The 13,695-nt window shown below is 43.3% G+C and overlaps 1 protein-coding gene across 9 annotated transcripts in view; it reads left to right on the plus strand.

Annotated features, from left to right (window-relative positions):
* Nucleotides 1-13,695, plus strand: part of FOXP1 (forkhead box P1) — a 370,707-nt gene that overhangs the window by 89,926 nt on the left and 267,086 nt on the right. Inside the window, exon 1 of one of the 9 annotated variants that reach the window (XM_062585703.1) lies at nucleotides 6,943-6,973. The exons of the other annotated variants lie outside the window; for them this stretch is intronic. The gene's annotated coding sequence lies outside the window, so the exon portion shown is untranslated. Of the gene's footprint in view, nucleotides 1-6,942; nucleotides 6,974-13,695 lie in introns of those variants that run through there. 9 annotated transcript variants of the gene reach the window in all.

Raw genomic sequence — 13,695 nt, forward strand, 5'->3', positions numbered from 1 at the left:
TTCTTTTTCTTTTTTTTTTTTTTTTGTAAAACACCTTTATTTTCCAGAGATTAAATTTAAAATTGTGAAAAAAAAAAAAAGAGGCGCTGGGCTGTGGATGCAATTTTATGACCCCATGTATAATCGTATGTGCACAGTTTGGGTGTACCGTAGCCGACAAATGAGAACGACTTCTTCAGAGCACTGTCTCTGCGAGAAGAAAACAAAATGCCCAACAATCCATTAAGTCTTACAGTTGTAAGCTGCGGCAGGTTGAATACAGCAAGACAAAAATAGTTTTCTGTCGGTAGGGGTAATGCAAGTATGCAGCCTGCACTTAGAGCTCAGACGCATCATTCATGAGTTACACCATGGCTCCTAACTCATGGCAACGCGGAGTGTCTGGCAATCCCCGCCATCTGGTGAACTCTGATGTGTATTTGAACAGCACAGTGTGTTAGTGTGCCTATATACAAGACATATTCACACACAACATATATAGTGGCAGGGGAAAGAGAGAGAAATTATGTTTCAGCTGTGAATGACTTATATTTACTCAAGCAGCGAAGAAATAGCTGATAGCTCACGAGCGATCAAAGCCTGTGGTGAGTTATAGAGGTCTTTCCTCACCAGTGAGGAAGATAAAGCACATTTCAACCTGCTGTATATCCTTCTAGTCCAACACACATTTTAATCCATATTTTTATTTTGGTGTAGAGGCTTTTCTGCTTTGTCCAGCTAGTGAGTTGAATTTTGTTCTTTCTTTTTCTTTTTCTTTTTTCTTTTTTTCTTCTTTCTCTCTCTCTCTTTTTTTTTTTTTTTTTTGCAGTCTCTTCTACTGCTTCTTCTCTGTCTGATGCTGATGCCAGAGACGGAGCAGATTGGGAAGCCTTTGAACACATTACTGGTTGAACTCGAACGCGATTTTTCTTTCTTTTCTTTTCTTTTTTTATTACTTGGTTGCAAGCTACTGTGAGGAGAGCATAAGGAATTTACTTTTGATTGACATGATATGCTCTGAAGCAAAAGCGATCTATCAGTATGCAGGCACCCACAACTTTTTTTTTTTTTTTATGACAGAGAATAGTCATGTCGCAGTTATGCGACAGCAGTGAAGGTAGAATTGCAGTTTCCCTTTGAATCCTCTGATGGAGGAGATAGAGGAGAAAGAACCAAGACTAGGCCATTTTAGGTCACTCCAACTGAGTGAGCCTGTTGTTTTCTAACAAGCTAGACTTGAGGAGCCTCTCGGTTTCTGTTGCCCTGGCTACTTTGTGTTCAGCCAAAGCCTCCTTTGGTACACTAGCGGTCTCATTCCAGTACAGAATATCAGTACAGATGACACAACCTCATTATCTTCCACTTCAGATGCTTTAAAATGAATTTTTACAGTTAGCACACTCGTGATCTTATACCGCAAAGAGAACTGGTTGGGGAAAAGATATGATATATCCTGAGCCTCAGTCTGAGCATGAGACATCCTCCCTCCTCCTTGTATGCATAACTAAATGTGAAACCTCCTCAAAATAAGTTGTTCTCCAAATGAATTGTCATTTGGCATATGATCAATATAGAAGACACGTGAGCATCCTCTGGAAGGAAGTATATTTTTTCAAGTGACATCTGAACTTGGATTATGCTTTTCGTTCAGTCACCTTGTGTGCTAATGGGAATGTTGCTTAGACTTCCTTGTCCATGACTGTGAAATAGGTGTGCTGTTCCTTACTTCCCTCACTGCCCTATTGCAAGAATACTTCCTTATGTTCTCTGTTTCTTGCGACATTTGTATGCTAAGATCTGTCAGAACAAATATATTTACTATTACTCATTTTATTGCTATTTGTAAACATCTGAATTGGTGCGCAACCTTTGAGGAGCAGTGGAGAGGCTCGAACAGTTATGAAAGCAGTCTGAAGAAACTTTATAAACGGAAAAGCTGTTTAAGAGTTGTATATTGCTGAGGCGTGGTGGTGAGCACCCTTATAACATCTGCATCATCTTTTTCTCGCTAACAAGGGTTTCTGAATGGGTTATTAATGGGTAAATGTAGCAGTAGTTTCCCCCCTGAAATCACCTTGTGCAATTCGTACCCTTTGTAATGCCTCTGTAAGGGAGATTCAGGAACTGGCTGGTCAGAAATCTGAATTGCTCCTTATTCCCAGGGTGGTCCTTCCAGATCTGGCTTGTGGTCACTGCGGCAGGTCATTCGGGGAAAGTCTGCAGCATCGCTTCCTGAGCTGGACCTGGCTTGCAGAATAAACAAGGCAACTTATTTTCTAGAGTTACAAGTTTTATAGCTTTTCAAGTACGGAAGAAGTAGTTTGGAAGAATTTTAGATGTTTTTTCTGGAAACGTAGGTATGTGGGATACCGACAGTACATGCCAGATTTTAGAGTTCAAAATGAATGATTAAGTAATTTGTAATTAATACAGCAAGTAGGAAAATAAACTTCTGAAGAAGGTTATTTAATGAGGTTTTCAGGAAGTGTTTTTAAGACCTCCAGTTTTAAAACATTCATTTTTTCATTTGGGCAGATTTGGCTAATTGTTTTAGGGGAAAAAAAAAAGTCAGAATTTTGCTGGCAGAGAAGGTCTCTCTGCTGGGCATGTCCTCAGTTATATAAGCCTCCTTTGCATCGCTGGGTTGAGGAGGACTAGCTCTGAACGTGTTAATTGCATATCCCCCTCTTTGTAGTCCTGCTCCGGCATTTTTCATTTCAAAATAGTGTTTAGCGAGGTTCCACTCCTAGCATTCTTCAGCTTCCCATTTCTATTTCAGTGTTTTAGGCAACACGCTCAGAAACAGATGGATGGCGAGATTTCAACCCCACCTCCCTGCTTACACACACAGTCCACATCTCATGCCGCGTTCGGGAGCGCGTGCAAGCAACAGGGAGTTGGGTGGCTGCTTTTCAGCAGGTCCCTTCCTCCCCGAATCGGGACTTTGCCATTAAGATCGAGTGCGGTGCTAAAAAGCAGTTCCCCCCTTAAAGAAAAGGAAAGAAAAGGGGAAATAGATGCGTCTGAAGCGGAGGAGGGTGGGGTGCACGTGCTGCTCAGGAAGGCGCTGTGTTTTCCAGCGCCTATTTTGACAATTTTGAGCAGATTTTGTTTGCAGGTATGTCTGGTGCTGTGCGACTGCACAGAGTGATGTGATATTATGAACAAAACCTCAGGTTCTACATTTCTCCCCCCCCCCCTTCTTTGCTTTGCGGCGCCTGGGTTTTGATGTCTTGCTTCTCAGAAGGCTTGACGGTAGTAATAACGGAAACAGCAAAAAATGTCAGCTTGACTACTGTCTGCGTGTCGGCACTAGTCCAGGGAGTTTCAAAGGGATGTTTTATTGATTCTGTAATTGCACAGTAGAATGGACAAACTGAACTGTACCTCGGGGCAAGGAAAGCCCCTGTCTAAACAGCATCTGTTGGATGTATGCACTGCTGTAATTTGGGCAGGGAGTGCTCTCCGTGCAGTTTAAACCAGGGGACTGAAAGCCTGACTTAACCCTTTATTTATAGATTATTAGAACTCCTGTTTTGCGGAGGCTGTAATCGGGCGTCAGCGGTTCAGCTTAGGGGGTCGTTTTCAGCACTGAAGCAGCTTTCGGGGGCTTCACTGGGATTTACACCAGCGTCGCTTTTAAAATGAAATTTGGCCCACGAGCTTTTCTCTCACTCTGTCTTTCCAAGCATTCTCATACTTTTGAGAGCTCGAATCCTTAATATTATAACAGGCAGCCTTGCCTCACTTGCAATAGCCACTTCTTAATGGAAAAACTGGTCTGAATCGCTTATGAAATAAGACTGTATTATAGTACTCCTGCCTAGGATCTGGTAACTTCCTCTAACACAAGCTGATTACTTTCCAAAACTGAAGGAGTGGACTGAGCTGTTTTGCTACAACAATTGCAAATTAAATTTGTAAACTTTTGCTGTTGCCATATTTTTTCACTGGCACGCTGTCTGTGTTGTGTGTCTTTGATTTGGTGGGAACACAAATCAATTAGGCTAACCTACGGGTTTCAGTCCCAATTAATGTGTCTTCGTCTGGGAGAGCGCCGGGGACGGCACGCGGTGCCCATGAGTGTTGGAGGAAGCTCTCCATGGCCAGGTCAGCGTCTTCCCCAGGTTGAGTGGGCAGATGGGTCTGAGTTTAGAGGATGGTGTGCTATTTATTTTTGGAAACTGTGCCAACTTTTAACATACCATTTCTGAGTTTTGGTGTTAAATGGGAATGGCTTTCAAAGCACTTGCTAGAAAAAAATGCCCTGCAACTGTATCCTGTACTGGATTTGAGAAGATTTTGCAACAGTGTATTTTGTTGTATTAAATGAAAGGAGATGTGTAGTTAACTTCATGATTTTTTTTAGGGGGAGTGGGGGGTTATTGTTGAAGCTGCTGAACTGCTTTAGCAAGAGTCTTGCACATTATAAGGAAACTCAAAAATAGGCATTTAACGAATATAAGGGATGTAGAGGGCCAGTTCTGTGTAATGGAAAGTGAAGACCACCTTCAGCAATGTGCACTGCAGAAATAAACTGGGGAAAGCAGTGTATCTGGTGGTCAGTTCCCTCTGGATGGCGCGGGGGAGTTGTGTACTGGCAGGAACAGCTGTACGCCGGGGCTTTTGCCAGAGGAAGAACAGCTTTATTCCGCACTGGGAAGGGAACGCCAGAGATGTGTTGACTAGCAGAGGAAGGGAGCACTACCCAGCCTGATACGGCGACAGTTTGGGTCTTGATACATACTTAATTAAAGCACTGCTTGACCACATAATCATTGCCCTGTGGAAAGAGCAGTAGGATCTCTCTGGTTGTCCTAGCTGGTCGAATGAATTTTAATCAGTAGGTGAAAGATAGCGTATCTTTACCTAATTTTATATTAAATTCACAGCCAAGGTATCGAGAGCCTCTAAGATGAGGTGTGCTGGGATGAGCCTGGTGGGTAAGAGGAGGGCCCGGAGCCACCAGCGGCTCTGCCAGGCCTCTTCTGAAGCAAACTCTTAATTTGGAGGTAGGTCTTATTAAGAGTGGAATGGAAATTAAAATATCAGACTATGAACTAATAGTTTAACATTTGGCTGAGTCTTTATCACCTTCCTCCCCCAACTCTGACTTTTGTCAGATTGCTCATAATTTCAGTCTCGGTGATGTGCCGCTTTCTGTTGCCTCTTTGTAAGGATGGCGAGGTGAGGGTGACTGAAAACACAGAATGTGCACTAATATTTCCTGTGCCACATCAGATCACCAAAATGACTAAAGAACATCCTGAACGCTGAAATTCTCAGCACATATTTTCTGTCAACACTAACGCTGAAGTGGGATTGCCCCAGCCAGTCAGACACGGGACAGACACAGACTTACTGACCCAGAAAGAGCTGCGTTCTCGCTTTTCGGCGGCGTTTGTGCTCCCCTTGGCGCAAACCTGATGGGGAAAGGTGGTCCCTTTCCCCATCTAAGGGGATCCAGGGTCCCCTTAGAAATCCCAGAGACGCTGCAGGCACGTTACGGAGACCTGGTGCACGGCCCGGAGGGCAGTAGCCGTGGGGAGCAGGCGTTCTGCCAAGGCGCTGCTCAACATCTCCCTGCCTTGCTGATAGAAATCGTTCACGCTTTTTGGCAATGACTGTTGCAATAGTATCTGTATTTGGTTTTGTGATGCCCTGAGCCTGCCAATGACTGCCTGAAAAAAAAAAAAAAAAAAAAAAAAAAAATGCTTGTGCAGTTCGCCAAGAAATTGCTTAGCTGCTCTGCAAACTTCTAGCAGTGCCATCTTCCAGCATACCTTAGTCCTGTTTTCAGAAAGGTCTTTGATGGTGACATAGTCCTGCTGGGTGGTTTTCCTTAACTGTGGGCTCCTGAAAGCCTAGGACACTTCAAGAGGCTGTCCCTGGGCACCCGCGAGGTCGTGTCCTGGCACGTGTCCCACTGTCCATGGCAGCACCAGGGAGAGCCGTCTCGCCACGCTGGGCAGAAGCGCGCGAGATCTCCAGCCAGAAGGAGATGCTGCGCAGGTCCCTGGTTCTCAGATCCCCGGTTTTTCCTTCTCTACCCAGCTCTTCCTTGATCAGGGCTGTCAGGTAGCCGACCGCAAGCAGCAGAGGGGATTGGGAGCTCTGGGCCGTCTCCACTTGCCTCGGCAACCGGGGGTGACTGGGCGGTGAATTTCCGTGCATTTACCTTGAGATCCTTGTGGCAGGGCCTCGTGGTGGCCCTTGTTTTACTAGGAGCGGTGATAAAAGTGCAGCTGGCCGAGAAGCTGGACACGTGCCAGCTGGTTTTGTGGGCAGCATAACCAGAGGCAGAGTAAAGTGATCGGTCCTCAGGGAAACGCTCCCATCGGAGCTCAGGCTGGGCCCTGCCGGAGGGATGTCCGCAGGGGCAGCGTCTCATGATGGGCAGGCTTCAGGTAGCTGAAGCTGATATCACCGCTCCCTCTTTTTTTTTTTTTTTTTTTTTTTTTTTATCAGCATTAATTATCTCCTTTACTGGAAATTTCTATTTATGATTTGCTTGTAAGAGGTGGGTGTCTGAAAGATTAATTTGTCCTTTTGGGGTATAGCGAGGCTGCTACTATTTTATAATCATCGACAGTGGTTGTAAGGATCAAGGAAGGATGCAGTAAAATACAGCAATGCTGACAGTGTGAGAGCACCGCATCTTCTTGCTGTTTGATATTTTGATAGAAACCTTTTATCACTTTAAAAACTGGCTGTGTATCAATACGATACGTTAAAAACAGAAGTAGGAAACTGCAGGCTTTTAATTTGTGCCATTTGAACCCTCTTACCTTGGATGAACGCAGCGTGTAAATTATAGTTCCCATGAGGTAGAAATCAGTCAAATGCTACTTAACCTTTACTCTGCCATGTTTCGTGTTACATTTCGTGTTACATTTGTGCTTAAGAGAATATGTGCAGGTTGTTTTTCAGTTCGCGCCGCAGCAGCGGTTGCTGTAGCTGACAGCATACCTGTCCTATTTAGTGAATGCCCGAGGTGAGTTTGCAACACAATTTCCATTAAAACTGTTTCATTTGCGCCCTTATGTTTGTACCGAGTATTCCTATCTTGGGCTGCTATTTTCCAAAGTTGTTCTCCCGTTAAAGAGTTCAACCACTAAAGGTGTTGAGTTTTTTTCTTGATTGTTAAAGGAAAAATTATTCAGCTACTTGAGTTCTTTAAAATAGAAAGTGACTTTTCTCTCTGTTAATTTCCTAGTAAAAGAATCAGAAAAATTTTAAATTTCGACACTTGACATGCAAAATACCTGACCCAGAACCCACTGAATTTCATAGGAAAAAAAAAAATCTTTTGACTTATATATTTCGATCAGGGCCAGGGTTCTCAGTGAAGTTTCTGCCCAAGACTACACTTATGTAACTTACTGAATAGTATTAAAGAGAATCTAAAAGGTGTTCCTCAGCACTATTTAGATATGGTTAAATTTATTTTTCCAAAACATGCTCTCTTGTTCCTCTTCTACTCTCAGAAGAGCAAATTTTTCATCATGAAAAGCAGAAAAGAAATGTAGCGGGTTTTCCCAGTGAACATTTCCCTGACGAAAAAGTCTTTCAGCACAAGAGGAAAACTGGGGAAATGAAAAATAACATTCTCCAGGTAGCAGACCTCAGAGCCTGTGCAGTGTTGGCATTCTGTTAATCCAAGGGTTCCTGCAGAACAGGAAGAAACGAGGATCCCCCCTCATCGGTGAGCACCGCTGGGCGCAGTGGAAAGCGATCTGCGGCGGCTCTCTGGACGCAGCCTCGCAGAAGGCAGCCTCCAGCCAAACAGGAGCTGCGGCAGAGCGTCGGCCCTCGCCCCGCGGCGCCCCTCGTCCTGCTCACCTACCCACAGCTCAGACTTCGAAGTCTAATGCAAGTATTTAAAAGTAAGATTTTTAATGCATATGTTTTCTTAAAAAAAATGGAGAAAGGAAATTAAATTCTCTCTGAGATTACATGGTTGGAACAGCAGCAGTAAAGGAAAATGCACAAGTTGGAGTGGTTTGTAATGCTAAGTTGGCTACACTGGGTATCTTATATATTTAATTACATACATTTGATACCGTATAGAAATATTATTAAATTTCACACTTAAACAGGGACAAACAAATCTAAAAAATTTATTACATATGTTCAGCGTGGCTGAATGAACATTCCTGGAGGAAGTTTTTGCTTTAAACAAGCTTGGTTTTAATCATAGTGATTCATGTACACAGAATGAAAGCCTCTCTGTTTATTTTAATTCCCTTTTGCTTGTTCCTAAGGCAAAATTCCTGCTGATTTCAGTGACTGTAAATCTGTAGGTGTTCACCTGAGTAGAAAATGAGTAAAAATGGACTAAAGACCATGAGAGTTTTCTTCTTTCTGTGTAAGTGTGCTTTGGGTAAATAAAATTATTTTTCAACTGACTATTTAGAAATAGGAAGTGAGAACAGTGTGCTTGGAGTGCATTTCTCATTCCCAGTCGTTGTATGTTTTGGACAGTTTCTGCAAACAGTCCAGCTAGTGTACTTCATCCCTAATATGGAGTGAGAGGGTTGATCAGCCCACATGCTCATTCAGTCAGGTCCAGTGGCCAAAAAGAAAAAGGAAGAAAAAAAAAAAGGAAGAAGATGTAGAGGAGGGGAAAAAAAGAAAGATGAGGAGGAAGGAAGGGGCACAGAAAGCCTGAAGTGTACTCATATAACCCTCAGGGAACAGAGCTAAGATTAGTATTCTTATTTGTAGAGCTGAGAAGAAAAGTTAAAATGAAATGTAAACAGTTCAGAACCCCTTTGATTTAAAGAGGTTTAACTAAATGTTAAAAAACAAAATAAAAAGTGCCCGTAAAGCTTGCGTTTCCAGGGTTTGTGTTAGAAGCAAAAGCCTGGCAGACTCCATGCGGTCTTCAGACGTGTAAATAACAAAACTACAAAGTATTACTTTCACTTGTGGACAGTCCCTAATTTTCCCCCAACCTCTCCAAAAAGCCTAAACAAGAATAGAAAGAAGTTTCAAATGTGAAAAAATGAAACTTGGTATTTACTGGTGCTTCGAACCTGAAAGCAGAGAGCACTGTGGGGAAGCAGCTGGCTCCGGGGCACGGCGCGGGACGCGGAGGCTCTCGTTTCTGGGTCAGCGGCTCGCGCGGCCCCTCTTCATCGGCGCCGAGACGTCCTTGCCACCGCGGTGGGGCTGAGCACTGATGCAGCTCGGTGCACGTCCCGCCCCGCGCCGCCGGCCGCAGCCCCGAGGTGACGCCGTTGGCGGCCGCCTTGATAAAGGACTCGGCGGGTACGGGAGGTGTCGTCTCCCCTTCGCCCTCGGGAGAAGGGCAGGAGCACGTGGCGGGATGGGAGCCGCTGCCGCCCGGGCACCCTGAGCTGCTGATTGCCAGTAGCATTTGCAAATGAAAAAAAAATCCCTTGCGTGAACCATACACTAGGCTACTTAGCAGTCCTGGTAGTGGTAGGACCTACTGGGCTTGTGTGCACGCTGTGGTGGGCTCTGCAAGGAGACAGGGAGATGCTCTATGCGGAGAAGGGTGTTCCTGAAACGCAACAGGCTGGGAATCGAGCTCCAGCTTCCTGGCAAAACTGAGTTTATAAGTTCACTCAATGTTTTTAAGAACCTCTTACTGGGGATGATAGAAGAGTATAAAGCATTTTTAGGTGATGACCTGTCAATGAATTTTTTTGTAAGAAGCTGTACAAGGGGCAAATATTTCTTGATTTTTGTTTGTAAAATGTCTGAAAATAATCCTAGAGTGGAAGAGTCCATTAAGCACAGGGCGGTGATGAAGCGAACCGGTTCACTTGTTTTTCTCTTGTAAATGTTTTGCTCCTTTTTTTTTTCTTTTTTTTTCTCGCTCTTTCCACCAAGTTTGTACAGTTGGCCATACCCGTGCCAGCCAACACAGAGTGGACAGCAGAGAAGTCAGGAAATCATCTGAGCTGCTAGTCCATGTGATCCCCAGCAGGGACCCGTTGCAGTATCGGTGTGATGTGGCTTAGTGAGGTCAGTGAGGCTGGTAACATGAGCTCCCCATATTTTTCAAATACATTGTTTTTCTCTAGAAATTTCCTACACCTTATGCAGAAGCCAGCCACGTAGCTGGGCTGGAAGCAGATTTTAGAGATTTGCAGCTGATTGGGGATTGTGCATGTTAGACAGGTGAGAAACAGTCTGGCTTTCTCTGTATTATGAGTAGTGTACCCCTCCTCCCCCAAGGGAGTAAGCAAATTCTGACGTTTTAGTAGTCTTTTGGTAGCTTGAGCTGAAAGGTTGGGATGACAAAATTCCAAGCGGTGTGCGAAGGGCAGTGCTCCTCAGCAGATGTACGTAGCCGCAACCGTAAAATAAATGCAACAAGTTTGAACATCTCAGTTGTTTTGGGAAAATGTTCAGACAATACATCAGTTTAGGTTTGAAACAGCTTCAAACATTTTACCACTGAAACCTCTAAAGCAAATGTTACAGAACATACAGCTTGTCTGTTTATCTTCTCAAAGACTATGTGAAGTCATATGTGAAAAGTGATAAGAATCACAGTATCTCCTTTGGTTGCTCAACATGAGAAGCTGATGAAGAGACAGTCATCTATAAGACATTCTCAAGAATAGCTGCCTAACATATATTTGCTAGTCTGTCTCTATAGAGAAACGCAGGTGAGATTGTAACCCAGGCAGGTAGATGGTTTTTCTTTTAAATCTGGCTGGCCTGCCTGGCGATCGCGAGGGCTTTGGTCCTCTCCAGCCGTTGAACCCGGCGTTCCAGTATCGCTGTGTTGGCATTGCTACCCTGTGCTGACGTTCATGTTGCTGTTCCTTTTTTCCAGTTGCTGCGTCAACACACCAACTCATGTTAAAACTGCCAAAGCCTGCCTGTGCCTCGGTTGCATCCCCATTTTGCTCTACAGGCAAATCTGAGATGCCTTAAAGCCTTCCTCCTCCTGTCCCGTTCCCACCTGCGGGTTTTAGTGATGCGGTTGGTGTTGGGCACAGACGTGTACAGCTTTGGGATCGGATGGTATTTGTTCCTCGTTTGTCCAGCAGTGATGTTTAGAAGGCCGTACTGGTCCTGGAAGCATTTCAGGCTGTGCTCTTTTGCCCAGGCAGGTCACTACTCATGTGAAATCAAACGTGTAGGTATCAATTTGCTTTGCCCTTTTATCTTCTTTGAAAAGATTCTGAATGTTAAATAAGGAGATTTAACAAAAGGTAAAGTTAATACCTATTTCTCACTTGGTTTCTAAGGTAGACCAAAAAGCCATTGTACTTGTGAACTGTTTTCACAGATGAAGCAGATTCTACACAAATCCCATTAAATAACCTGGCAATGAGAGACCAGTTAATTATTCTGTTCCACCAGAGAGGAGATCATGTCCTTGTTTTCCAAGAAACTAGAAAGGTCCAGTGAATTTGAGTGGAAAAAGGTTCCTCCATCTCTTGTTTTTCCTACCCCTCACAGAGTCATAAAGCGTCTCCTGTATATGAGCTCACATCACTCCTCCTGTAAAGGTACCAGTGCTACAGATGCAGATAAAACCAAAGTGATGAGGAAGACTCTGCAAGTCATTCCTCATAAGAGAAATACAAGGGGAAAAATGTTTTTGGAGTTCTTGAGTGTGAACTAAACTAAGGGATAGAACTGAAGCATAAAGCTCTCATTTTCTTCCTGAGCCAGAGTTACAACTGGGTTTTTCCATTGCTGAAGCCCCTTGAAAAGCTCAGTGGTCCCTTGAACTTCACAGAATATCAGGTGTGTGTGAAACAAAGGGCATTTCATCGTGCCAGGTCCAAGATTAAGCCCAGACCTTTAAATGGTGTCAGAAGGCTGATATTCGAATTGCCTTTACCTGACATAAAGAGAACTGTCTTATTCTCAAACTGAAGGCTTTATTTTGTTTGTGTTTTAAATAATAATTTGAAATAGTTTGGCTGTGTTATGGATTGAATACCTGACATGTTTTACTTCTTAAAATTTTTAGATACATGACACAGAAAATAATCTCAATATTGACAACAGTACTGCCTTTTATTGTTGTTTTTAATACTAAAATAAAACAGTCAAAGCAATTTCAAATTTACTTTTGCACTACACGATACACATTGTCTTCTGGCTGAGCTGAAAACCCACCTTGTTCTCCCATGCGTTAGCACAACCAATTTGCAGGCGGTTGTGCAGAATAGCTTTATAAAGGGGGCACCGTCGGGCCCGCGCCGTGCACGGTGCACTGCTGGGAGCCGTTATAATTGCGTGTAATGTAGTGGTGAGGAAGAGAGTCACTAGCAGACCCTCAGATCCCTGCTTGACTGCTCCCTTTCCTGACGGGAAGAAAAGGACAGTGATCAAGCTGAGGTTCTCAAAGGAGACTCTTAAATCGCGGGGTAACGTGGAGAATGGGATGCGCGCAGGCAGCTGCGGACAGCGCATAACGAAGCGGTTGTAGTGGGACGGATAATTCTTGTAGGAGCGTCCAGATGACTCTGATCCTTTTCCTGCAGTGCACTAAAGCCAATGGGAAGTGTTTGCATGTAGATTTTTTATTTTTTCCGCCTTTTCTGGGACTGTTTCACTCGTGTTTATGATCTGTTAGCAGTAATGAGTCACTGTATCAAAGTCATGGCCAGGAGAGAATAAAATTGTGTATACCAAGTGCTGAATGTCACAGACTGATGCTACATGTGGGAACGCAAATAAAAGTGCTGTATGTTTAGTGGTGTGAAATTTAGCTCTGTACCTGAAGTCTCAGAACATACATGCTTTATAAAATCTTAAAGAATGTGATGATCTATCATTATTATTAACTTGATTCCATTTTCAGGAGTAAAGCAAAAAAAAAAAAAAATCTAAAAACATTATCTTGGTCTTCTCCACATATGTTCAATTTTGCAATAACCTCCAAAACAGTAGGTTAGGGAAAGATGAATGTTTTCCAGTTTCTTTACTATTACATTAGACCTTTGATTTCCAGGCGGGCGATAGCAAACAGTGGCTTGGTGAGCTTGTCTGCTGCAAAAAGAGATCCACGTTAACAAATTTTAGCCCTCAGAAAGTGGGAGTAACTTTCCTTATCCAGCAAGAAGAGTGGAGGCAAAATATCAAACAAAGAAAACCCAATCCTTTTCTCCCCTCCGGAAATGTTTATTTACTAAAGAAGAAACTTTAGAGACCAGTGTTCAGATTTCCTATTACTGTTCAGCTGTTCAGCACTTCTGGCTCCGTTTCCCTTTTGGGAGGGAGGTCAGGCACGTCCAGTGCTGTAATGCATGCATGTTTATGGTGCTATGTTGACAACCAAATGGCAAAAATGGATTTGAAGACTCCAGTATCGCCAGGTTTTTTTGATCCCTTTGTCTGTGTTTAATCTAATCTCAAATTCAATTGATACTATTGATTGGATTCCTTTCAAATATGTATAGGTTACTCAATGTGTGGTAAAATGTTGTTATTCTCCTAGGTGAGTGAAGCATAAAAGGTGAAAGTATGCAATTAATTTGCCTGCAATTTCTTGAAAATTGTATGCTGGATTTCTGTGAATGCACTCTATGGAATAATATTTCAAGCAAATTATTGTTATTTACTGCGGATTTTACTTGATATTTAAGGTCAACAATTATGCTTCCTTTTGGTACTTAATGGCTTTTTATTTTTAGAAACCTGGCGAGTTCTTTTGCTAAGTTAGTGCCCCTAATACTGATCTTCAGAAAGCATTAAACAGTGCGCAGAGTGTAA

The sequence above is a fragment of the Rhea pennata genome, chromosome 12 (genome assembly GCF_028389875.1).
Source record: "Rhea pennata isolate bPtePen1 chromosome 12, bPtePen1.pri, whole genome shotgun sequence".
Taxonomy (NCBI): Eukaryota; Metazoa; Chordata; class Aves; order Rheiformes; family Rheidae; genus Rhea; species Rhea pennata.